This window comes from Rhyacophila brunnea, unplaced genomic scaffold (genome assembly GCF_057557595.1).
Source record: "Rhyacophila brunnea isolate RB1 unplaced genomic scaffold, BYU_Rbru_1.0 scaffold_13, whole genome shotgun sequence".
Lineage (NCBI taxonomy): Eukaryota > Metazoa > Arthropoda > Insecta > Trichoptera > Rhyacophilidae > Rhyacophila > Rhyacophila brunnea.
This window is the reverse complement of record NW_028232785.1, coordinates 14,506,209-14,518,750: the sequence shown is the minus strand read 5'-3', so window position 1 is coordinate 14,518,750 and position 12,542 is coordinate 14,506,209. Positions and strand designations below refer to the sequence as shown.

The 12,542-nt window shown below is 35.9% G+C and overlaps 1 long non-coding RNA gene across 1 annotated transcript; it reads right to left on the bottom strand.

The window, feature by feature from the left end:
• Positions 1 to 267: 267 nt before the first annotated feature.
• LOC147076596 (uncharacterized) lies at positions 268 to 1,648 on the bottom strand. Its single transcript, XR_015069846.1, has 3 exons — positions 1,557 to 1,648; positions 1,173 to 1,236; positions 268 to 1,055 (listed from the first exon to the last, which is right to left on the bottom strand). It is a non-coding gene; the product is annotated as an uncharacterized LOC147076596 (long non-coding RNA).
• Positions 1,649 to 12,542: the final 10,894 nt, after the last annotated feature.

Below are 12,542 nucleotides of genomic sequence, written 5' to 3'. Positions count from 1 at the left end.
AGTCGACTTTTTTTTACTATTAAATCAAATTTATGATGTCTCACTTATCTGGTCAATCCGACACGCCGGGCCCCCAGGCTAGAGTCCTGTTAGCCCTCCCAAGCTATGACCTACACCACTCCGGAATTCGGGTGGACACGGAGAATTTTTGGACAGTTCCATTAGGGTTTGGGTTTCTAAAAAAAACCCGATATTATGTATTACCCGATTAGTATTTCGAAATTTTTCTAAAAAGGGTGCTGGAGAATAATTACAAATCATTTTTTTGCCGTGTTTTTATTTGTCTAAGCCCAAAGGTATAGTTTATTGGCTTTCAATTTTAATGTTTAAAATCATTCTGATAATTTTTATGTTTGGGGGGTGCCAGGGCCCTTTGCTCCCCCCCCCCCCCCCGGGTGCGCCACTGACTGTTGGTCACTGAAGACTAAAATTTTTGGGGAGGTGAGCCTTGAATTTTTATTTTATGATTTCGGGGGCCCGTGGTATGAAAAAGTTTGAGAAGCACTGGTCTAGACTCAAGAGCTACAATATTAAATTTATGCCAAATTCCATCGAAAAAAAATGTTTTTTTGATTTACACCACCGCCGACTGTGGTGGTTGCAGTCGTTCTTTTCGCCGAATTTTTATTGTCGGTTTTTTAATATTGAGGTTCCAAAATATTAATTGACACCACTCCGGAATTCGAGTGGACACCGAGAATTTTTTGACAGTTTTAAACTAAAACTACTACTAAAAAACCCGACAGTTTCGAAATTTTTGTGTTAGAAATTAAAATCTAAGATTTTTTTTCTATAAAGGTGTTGGTGAATTACATTCTGATAATTTTTATTTTGGGGGGTGCCAGGGCCCCCTGCCCCCCCCCCCCCCTGGGTGCGCCACTGGTTGAAGTCGTCCTCAAAGTTGCTCGAGTGGCCGGCGGTGAAATCGGTGATGTCTGCGACATCGGTGGTGGCATCCAGTAGAACATCTGAATCAGAGTCATATAATAACTCGAATGCATAATCCTGCTCTGAGTCGTCTGTTTCAAAGGCCTCCATTTCAGCGTGAAAATAGGCTGGAATCAAAACAAAATTCCACATTAGTAAACAGAATTTAATTCTCGGGAAACATGTGGCTTTATCAAAATGTTCGATTATCTTATATAAATTATGTTTTGCATATAAATTATTACCTTGTGACGTATCTGATCAATCAATTATCTGGATATCAGAGGCAAATCAGTTGGTTTGGATTAGCTGTAAACAACAAAAAAATCGTCATTAGTAAACGAATTTTGAATGTTGGGAAAACACGTGAAATTAACTAAATACTCATTGAAACACATATAATTATATCGAATATTCATAATAATTCAATAGTCTAAGCTTATAAAGTAATATATCGGCACATTATCAAGTATTTAGAAAATAATGCGAACATTCAAACTTTGCCTTGCGACATTTTGACAGTAAAGTGGTCACAAGTGGTGTGTACGAAGAAACACGTAAAATTAATTTTAATTGCCAGAAACCATCAATAAACATATAAAATATCATAGATAAGTTATTTCTCTTACCTTATTGAATCCATTTTTTGCTTATTTATGTAATTTTTGTCCTCTCAAGGCAAATTGGTTGGCTTGGAACAGCCTGTGAACAACAAAAAATCGCAATTAGTCAACAAATTTTTAATGTTTGAAAAACATGTAGAATTAACTAAATACTAGTTCAAACACATATAATTATATATAATATTCATAATAATTCAATATTCTAAGCTTATAAAGTAATATATCGGCCCATTATCAAGGGATTGGTAAATAATGAGAACATTCAAACTTTGCATTCGGAAATTTTGACAGTAAAGTGACGTGCACGAAGAAACACTTAAATTAATTTATATTGCCAGAAACCATAAATGATTATATAAAATATCATAGATAAATATTGTTTCTCTTACCTTATTAAATTTAATCTCTTTATTGCTTATTACTGTAATTTTCGTCCTCAAAATCAGTACATAATTCGGTAAAGTCACACGAGAGAATAATCAAATATGGCGTCTCACAATAATAAAATTGTGAATTTTATTTATTAATGTCACAGAAGGTAAAACAGACATCGATATTTTATCTATACCTGTCGGCACTGAATTTTATAATGTAACAAGATATTATGTCAAATGTTTTCGTTGAAAATACATATATATCACAGTAAACATATTTATTTTATAACGCGCGACAAAACGAGGATACTCGTGCGCGGTACTCAACGTAATTATTGATATAACGAGGATTCTCGTTTGCGGTACCGAGCGTGTTAAAATAATTTGAAAAATGCAGCACTAAACCATCCAAGTGTTCAATAAAAAGATTCTTGCTTGTTTCAATATTGGCTGTGGCCCAGAAATATTATCTTATCTTCAATAGATTTTTTAGCTTTTTCGATGCGGGCATGATTCATGTCACATTCCATTCTGGTGTATCCCACTTCCAAAAAATTGTTGTCTCTTTATAGAATGCACGTGTTCAGATTCAGTGACAAAATAAGACAATGCTGAAGAAAAGTTTATGTTTTTGTTTTGCCTTGGCTAATAGGCTAGGTACTATATTAGTAACTGTTTCTGGAAGATTATGCAAAATGCTGCACGAAGCACGATGCTATTTGATCAGATCCCCTACCAGCAATCCCTTCATGCCACATGTAACAGCTTGCGGTAACTGTTTTACAATCTCTAATATTTGTAAAATTATAAGTCCACACTTGCCTTTTATAGTAGGTAAGTACACTATGTTGGTATTCAGGGAAGGCGTGGGCAGGCATTGTTGCAAATCAAAAACTAGCATTCTAGTGAACTGACTAGTTATAGATAACAATTTGTTAAGTTCTTACTTCTTATATGATTCATCAGCCTTAGCCAAGTGAGTTCGTTTTTTTCATCAAGTTCAGCTTTCCTTTCTAAATCGTTGCACACTTTAATCTGATTGTTATATTATGTACAACATACTTTACAAGTGTCTATACTAGAACTTGTAGCCTATCCTTATTCTTAGGTCAATAATTATTATAAAGCAATCATTATTCGTAGGATGTTTATAATACTTGAATGGTCAAAGACATAGGTTATAATAAATATCTTTAGAATTATCTCCAAATGTGTTAATCTTGCCCATTTTTTGAATAATAAAATGCCTAATTCTTGTCAAATTTGGGATCACAGAGATTATCAATATAATTTTTTATCGTACATATTTTACTAAAATTATCTCGTCATAAATTATACTAATAGTTTTATAAATGCGTTTAAAAATTAATAAATGTAAAAAATCTTAACAGCACTGCACAGTTATGTACTAAAATATGACTATATTCTAAAACATTAGAGCGAGAGGTTTAAAAGAATACTATTTTATGTAATAAAAATACTTTATGCAGTCATCAAATGTTTAAAATAAATATAGAAGATAATAAGGCTTCAAAATTATATAAATAGATTATCTACAACGTTTAAGGTATGTCCAGGATCATGGTTTGAAAATAGAAAAAAAGCTCAATTTTGACCCACGCTGAGTACGTCCGCCCTTAACAAAAAGTTAAACAATTGTCAGAAAAATTGCAAAACGTATGACTTGGTATACAAAATGGTCACTTATAGGGTCAGTTCTGCTACCTATACAGGAAATAATATAGGAACAAATACCCATAACTTACGTTTTTAAATACCTATTTTTTTGTGTTTTACTGCTGAGTGGCCCATCACTGGAGGGTGGCCCACGATTGTACTCCTTATTGTTCACTGTTTTTAACAGCAAATATGTCAAAAACGGTCAGAAATAGAAAAAAACATATTTATAAAAAAATAGTAAATTTAATAAGAAATTACTTTTTGTCTTCGCCTTAAATTGTCTCGGCAGCAATTTGCAATGCTTCCGTTTACTTAATTTGTTAGTAGTAAGCTTCTAGGATTCATCATGCGACATGCCAAACGATTCAAGAATCAAAATGTCATACGTACAATCTCAAAATACATCCTCATAAAAACGACACATTAACGCTAAACGAACTGGGTAAATACCTACAAGTTATTAATATCATTATTATAAATTATACATACCAGTCATACCACAGCTGATTACTTTTATAACAAGTCAATGAGACAGTCAATAATTATTAACAATAAAACATAACATCAAGATTATCCATGAGTGACATTGCTTTCCGGCATTCTTAATATCGTTGACGTGGTTTCGATGTACCTACCTATAGGTAATATAAATAAAGTGACGTCCCTAGACAAAATGCCGCCCCTAGGCAGCGTTAAAATGACACGCCATTTTTTTATACAATATTTTTTATCATCTTTCCATGACTCCAATATCTAAGAAATGTGTTGTATGGATACAATAATAACAAAATATATAGGTACTTGGGTCTAATTTAAATGCCATCTCTAACTACAAAAGACAATATTCCACGGTTTTCAAAAACAATTCAATATACACCGAATGACCTGACAACTTTCAAAACTCTTGAGTGACTGGCGAAAATATTTGGATAAATTAATTAGGTTGTAGTACGAGTATGTAGGTAGGTACTGTCATTTCCCTCCATTTTCGAACGTGAAAACACTCGTTTGCTTCGTTGTATGGATTTTTATCTGGATTTGGGACTTGGAGGTGAACAAATAACACACCGGAATTGTTTTGGAAACGGCAAGGTATATTTACGTTAATATTTATTCTAAATGGTTACATTTTTATGCTTACAAATTATTTTCAATTTAATTTTGACCGATAGCGAGGTTAACACTGCTTACTGCGTTGCTGTCAAAAATGCTTCTCCTGCTAAAACAAATGGTTGCTTACGAGCCGTGCAAATGCGGCGTTGCCATTCGTATTTTTTTAACGGCATTCAGACAATGTTGCCGGTCAGATATTTAACATTATTTAATTATTTTCGCTATCAACCCTTACTATTTGTTGGATTTGATACTGACTCGGGCCTCTTCAGATACACAGAGACATCCGACACAGAGACGACCCATCAAATGGGGACCATTCGGGGGTGTAACAGTACCTATCTATAATTCAAATATAATTCTCAAACCTACACATGTCATTGCTCGTCATCAAGGATGTGACGTCCAAAGACAACGGAAGTAAACTAGACATTGCAAACCCGACAAAAAATACACTTCTGTCATACATTCCATGTCAATTAATATATTTTGTTTCCAACCAGTGAGCTGTATTTTTTAAGGGAGAGATATTTCCGTAATTACTATGTTAGGTACCCATTTCTATATATATCAAATAATTCTTTTTGATTTGCCGCCGTTGGAATAACTGCCGCCCCCAAGCGACGCTCAATCTGCCTACCCCCACGGGACGTCACTGTATATTATATATCCTAGAATCATACAAAATAGTGGAGGAAAGAATGAAACACAATGATATTATATACTTAATTACATATAGAATTAAAAAAAAATATAGGTACTTCTTATTCTAAAGAAATTTACCGATTGTGTAAATGCTATGTTCTTTAATAAATAAATTGCTGTAGGCTGTGACGTCCCGTGGGGGTAGGTAGATTGAGCGTCGCTTGGAGCGGCAGTTACTCGAAGGGCGGCAAATCGATGAGAATCGTTTGGTATATAATATAGATATAGCAACCTAAACTTATTAATAACGTAAGTATCTTTCCATTTAAAAAAAATCAGCTCACTGGTTGAAAACAAAGTGTATTATTTGACATAAAAGGTTGGTCAGGACTGTACTTAATTTTTTGTCGAGTTCGCGATGTCTAGTTTACTTCCGCTGCCTTTCGACGTCCTTGGTGACCGACATATATTCATATGAAACGACACATGCACGGATAATAAAAAATACTGTATATAAAAAAATGGGGCGGCATTTTGGCGCTGTCCAGGCATTTTGTCTAGGGACGTCACTGGCTGTAGGGACCTACAGTAAAAGGTTTTATTACAGTATTTACGAAATTTATAATATATTATAAAATTATGAAACATGGACTCTAAATATATAGAATTCTGATTAAAAAAAACGTTAAGTATGTCAAAAGTTCGTAACTACCTATACAAATGAAGTGTTCTTTCTTTAATAAGTGCTATTTTTTATTCAATTTCAATTTCAATTTATTTATTTTACATATTGTGGACATTACAAATTATAAGTTTAAGACGTTCACAACATGACATTTAGAAACAAAGAAATATTATTAAAACAGTTTTATGTACATAACACAATGTATAAATACAAAAAATATTAAGTATATAGGTACAAGGAAGTACACCGGATGAGTTAAGCAGACCCAATTTTAAGAAATTAAAAAACAACGTCCACCTAAATTCACCCTCACGTAAGTGGAATATATCAATATCCGAAGCGATTTCATTAAACATGGTTATTGCCCTCCCAATTGGCATTACTAATGGCATGTTAGTTCTGCACCGTGGGAGAACAAACAACTGATGCCCTCCCTGATAGTTTGCTATCCCTGGAATGAATTAATTACTAATTTTATTGTCGTTGATAGATCAATATATTATAACTGTACTACTAACTGACCACAGCGATAACACATCCAGTGATTTATTTTATGGCTCCAACTCCAATAGGAATGCACAGTAAACTATCAAATTTGCGTAAAAATTTTCTGCGAAATGTTGATAAGTAGGTATCTATACCAGTTTCTTAACAAAAATAACGGTTTATGGTTCCATAGTTCCTAGATTTTGTTTGTTATCTATTTACCATACTGGTGTAATATAAGACAAGTAATGATGTAGGCACTATAAAACATATTTAAAAAAAAACCTGAATTTATTCAAACAGGTGTGCGCGAAGTCTGATTTTATAGAAGACGTCAAACTTTAAAATGCCTATCACTCCATAACATACAGACTTACAGATTTTTTCAAATTATATTATAATATTGATAAAATAATCATGAAAATTATTGACGAATAGGCACATTCTTATGGTACATTGCTACATATTTATAAAGTTCACACGATCCTCTTTTTACACTAAAAAGAATAAAAATACGTAAGTATGTATGTACATATTTATCAAAAAATTGCGTTGCAATGGACCGCACGCCACTAGTGCATACATTCGTCACTGTTCTGGCAGAAGACACTAATTCGAAAAAATGAAATATTGAGTTAGTACCAAAATGTTCCTTATTTCAAACTTTACCGTCTGAAAACCTTCTTAATAAATAAACAGTCTTTATTTTAAAGTCATCCTTTTTACGATTACTTAATAAACCCTCATGATAGACCATTATTTTAAACATTTTAACAACTTCAAAGTCAAATTACTCAAAACTAGTATTCTCCAGTTAGTGTGTTCTGCCAGAACAGAGACGAATGTTGTCATTGGATACCGCCCAGAAATAGATAGGTACGTTCATACATGGCGCCACTAGTCAGTCACTTCGGGTTCAATACGAGAGACGAGTCGCGTGCTTCGGCATCAGCGTCATTAAATATTGCCAGCAATGAGAGTAATGATTTTTCGCCAGCAGTCAAGTAGTGACACCGAATGAATATAATTTTCTCTGCTAAATTTTATTTAATTCGATAACTATGTATTTTGATGTATATCTAAATAATTCGATTTATTTTTGAGTTCAAGAATTTCGTATTTTGAGTTTATTTTAAGTAATGAAACCTATCTACCATTTTTGTATGGGCACCTTATCTTTTTTTACACGGTTTTGTTTGTCACGGTAGGTAGTCTTAGGAACGCATCTCCCGTGCAAAGAGGATCGGGTGTATAATACGAATATTAACGTGTTTTCCTAAATTTCTCCTGTGCTATTTGAGCGTCGCTTGGGGTGGCAGTTATTCGAAGGGCGGCAAATCGAGGAGAATCATTTATTATTATTAAACTGGCGCTAGGGGCCGTTCAGGTCCATGGCCGACTGCACAACGTTTCTCCAGGCATCTCTGTCCAGCGCTCTCTCTTCCCAGTTGACTATCCCCAGCCTTTCCGCATCCCTTTGAATGTTGTCCGCCCATCTCCGTCGAGGGCGGCCAAGAGGTCGAGTGCCAGCTGGTGTGCCTTTGTAAATCCTATAGAGAGTTCTAGATCTTTCAGATCGTACAACGTGGCCCGCCCATCTGAGCCTTCTTGACCTCAGAATATTAGTGATTCTAGGTTGGTATCGGTCGAAGAGCTCAGCGTTTGTGCGGATGCGCCACCGGTGGTTCTCATTGACGGGTCCAAGTATTCTCCGGAGGATTCTGTTTTCAAACACTTGGAGCGCCTTTTCTTGTTTTTCTGTTAAGCCCCACGTTTCACATCCATACATGACGATTGGTTTGATGACCACGTTATACACCCGGAATTTCGTTTTGATGGACAGCATTTTGGACCTGAACAGACGACTCAGCGCGAAGTACGCTGCATTTCCACTTCTCAGTCGGTCAGCGAGCTCTAGGGACATTTCATTTTTAGAGGTAATGTTGGAGCCCAAGTACTTGAAGAGAGAGGTTCTCTCGAACGAGGAGTTTCTTACTCCAATGTTTCCAGAGGGTTCAATGCCTCTTGTCATTTTCAAATACTTGGTCTTTCCCACATTTACTCGTAGGTTCAACCTTTTCGCTGTGTCCTCCAGAGGAGTGAAAATATCTCTGACTTCTTCTTCAGATTCTCCGAGCACCACCAAATCATCTGCGTAGCCCAATATTTTATGGGATCCATTCAGGGTAACTCCACCTTTTGCTTTCAGAGCTTCTCTAACGGCTTTCTCTAAAGCTAAGTTGAACAGCATTGGTGATAAGGAGTCGCCTTGTTTTAGTCCTGCTGTCACCTCAAAAGATTCTGATATACTACCCTGCATATGAATTCTACTTCTGGATCCGTCCATGCATACTTTTATTATATTTATAAGTTTTGACGGTATTTCAAATTCTTTCAATATATTCCAGAGAGCTTCTCTATCAATAGAGTCATATGCGGTTTTAAAATCTACAAAGAGACAGTGTACATCTTGGGCGTATTCCCATTTCTTTTCAAAGATTTGGCGCAGTGTAAAGATTTGATCGGTAGTACTGCGGTTTCGTCTAAAGCCGCATTGGTAGTCACTAAGAATGTTTTCGGCATATGGTAGAATTCTTTCGAGAATAATGTTCGACAGAACTTTGTATGCAGTAGGAAGAAGAGAGATGCCACGGTAGTTTGCACAGTTGAGTTTGTCCCCTTTCTTGAAGATAGGAGAATCATTTGGTATAATATATAGAAACAGCTACCTAAACTTGTACCTATTAACAAAATATCTTTCCATAAAAAAATCAGCTCACTGGTTGGAAACAAAATGTATTAAGTAATTAACGTAAAAGGTTTGAAAGGATCGATTTTTTTTTTGTCAGGTTCGCAATGTCTACTTCACTTCCGTTGGCCTTCGACGTCCATGGTAACCAGAAACGACACGTGCACGGATGATAAAAAAATATTGTATAACAAATGGTGTGTTACTATGGCGTTGCCCATGGGCGGCATTTTGTCAATGGTACTAGGTAGGTAGGTACTATCTTAATATTATTATGGTACGAGTATGTTTTAATATAATAATATATAGGGTATATAGCTCAGATCCCCCAAATTGTTCGGATTTTCGGGGTTTTACAAACACGGGAAAGGTTCCGAGATTATTTCTAGCTACACCTATTCGTGCACGTCGTAAGAAATATAAATATGTCAGTTAATATTTACTCACAGAGCCACCTGTCTCGCTAGACTTAGCAGGTGGGAATGGGACGACTGGCCTCCGGACAATAATTGTACGCAGCACTGTCGTAGACACGACGCGTAGACGAAGTATTTTAATTAGTTTCTATTTACTACTTAGTAGTTTGAATTCAATTTACTCTTAACATAATGTATTCCTTATTGTGGATTGAGAATTACCATGCCCAAGGCTTTATATAAAATAAAAATCTCTTTTTTCGTTGAAACTTAAACATATGCACGATTAAATCATTATTTACGTCTGCATATTTACATTCTCACCAACTATTAAATCATTATATAATCATTGAAATATAAATAATAATATTGAATATTTTTTTAAAAGTACCTATAAGTACATAACGTCTATTTATTTTCGAATTCCGTGGCGTCCAGTTGTCCGGTGCCAAATCGTCCTAGACCCTTAGCAGGTCGCTTAGCGTCCTAATCTAATAGAAATAAATCTAGGATTTTAATACAATCATAAAATGCCTAATCAACATGAAACCCATTGACATGGTACGCTAGTTATGAATGTATAGTGACTTTATGAAGTAGCTAGTTTGAATGGAGTCACTATTTTTTAATTAGAATGAATTTTGATTGACAGGATAGTCTTATTTTTCATACATTCAGATTATTGCAGTAAAAATAGTACGTTTTGTTTATTTAATGAAGAAAGATCCCAATAGATTGAAAAAAATAACAAAATATTACTCGTAAACGGTCTTTTAAGATAATTACAACTCTGAAGGGGTGGGTTCATATGCTTTGCTTAGGATCAAACATTGTATTTTTGTAAAATTCCAACATGCTTAAAACTCATTCACTGCGGACCAGTTAATTATTATTTAATTATCACATTTAAATAACACGCTAATTTCATCTAATGGCCATCTAATGCCGACGACACGGTAGCCGTGTCGTCAGTGCTGTATCAGTTAATTTATTATTTTTTTTACAATTTTTTGGCGTTTTGCTGATTTGTACGTCGTTACTGCCAATGTAAATTTGGGGTCATATTATGCGTAGTCATTTAGCTATTCGGAAATAAAAATAGTGACTACCAGATTGAGAAGCACTGTGCGAATTTGGACTATAAAAGATCGTTACATTGGAAAATTTGTCATATTCTCTATTTTTCTTGTAAAATATAATAATAGTCGACTTAATTGGTAATATAAAAATGAAATCAGTAATTGTCGTAGTCTTTGGCTTCATGGTAGCAGTTTGTTTTGTTTCTGCTAACCCAACCGAGAATAACGCGAAACCGCTGCTTCAAGAGCCCGTGAAAATCCATAATGGCCTGATTTCGAAAGCCTCGGATCCCGGTTCTCCCTGGAGTTCTCCCTCGTGCTCGTGTTCTCCGGGTGCTCCGGGTCCAGCAGGTCCAGCGGGTGCAGCGGGTATCGCGGGTCCCCCAGGTACTCCGGGTGCCGCCGGTCCCACGGGTCTCCCGGGTGCAGCGGGTACCGCAGGTCTCCCGGGAGCTCAGGGTACCGCGGGTGCCACTGGTCCCAAGGGTGACACCGGTGTTGCGGGTGCGCCTGGTGCCCCTGGTACTATGGGTTCCCCTGGTACTCCGGGTGTAATCGGTGTCCCGGGTATACAGGGTCCCGTGGGTGTTCCGGGTCCCGCGGGTCCCCCGGGTGCTATGGGTACAATGGGTACTATGGGTACCATGGGTGCTATGGGTACTATGGGTACTATGGGCATTGCGGGTGTTGTGGGTCCCGCGGGTGCTATGGGTACTATGGGTATTACGGGTACCGCAGGTGCTGCCGGTGCCGCGGGTGCCGTGGGTGCTCCAGGTGTCACGGGTCCCGTGGGTCCCGTGGGTCCCATTGGTCTCCCAGGTAACTATTATTTTTATTATTTTTATTACAGCTAATTCTTATAATTGCCTTAACGACTTAAGCGTTGTCACAATATAATGTCATTGTTCCATGTTCGAATCCTGGAGCTGGCAAATACACGTCATATTGTTTGTCAATAATTTGTGTTTGGGTCAGAGTGTGGACCTAATAGGTTGAGGACATGGTTTCCACATCCTGAAGCTGGATCCTAGGCCAGAATGTTTGGTGGGCCTAGGCCTATCTTTTCGTAATTTATTCGTAATTCGAGCAATTTGTGATTCTGTAACAATATCATAGCCGCTAGTGCTGAATATCTTCCATCATCTCAAGGTAGTGAAGATAAACCACGAAACGCTGCCGATATCCAACTGTAAAGATAATGACTGTATAATATTTTGCTTTCAGAGAGAAAATGTCAATCCTTATGTATCCGCGACAAGAAATCGTATTTATAATTTAAATATTTTTTTACAGGTTAACCATATCCACTCAATATCGCTGTAGCGTGTCAAACCAAACCTTGTGACCTTGTGACTCTACTAGTTAAACTTCCAGCAGGAGTTTGCACCCAACACCTGTGCACATGCCTATTATTTAGTCATCGCCTCAAAAGTAAAGTTAATGAAACATTTGTACAATCAAACTTCGAGTTAAAACAATTATTTATTTAATAATATAGCTACTAATATATAAATATAACATTAAAATTGTATATATTTTAACAATACATTTTTAAAAAATAAAATATAATATGTCCAATAAAAAGGCTTTTTATTCCATCATAAAAAAGAATAATATGTATTTTAATCTCACCTACAATAATACAATATATAACATGTCATGTCTCCCGAAAGACCAAAATATAATATAAGCATAATATAAACGTAAGTACCTAACACATATAACTTTTTAAAATAAATAAAAAATAAAATAAAATAAAAATTCT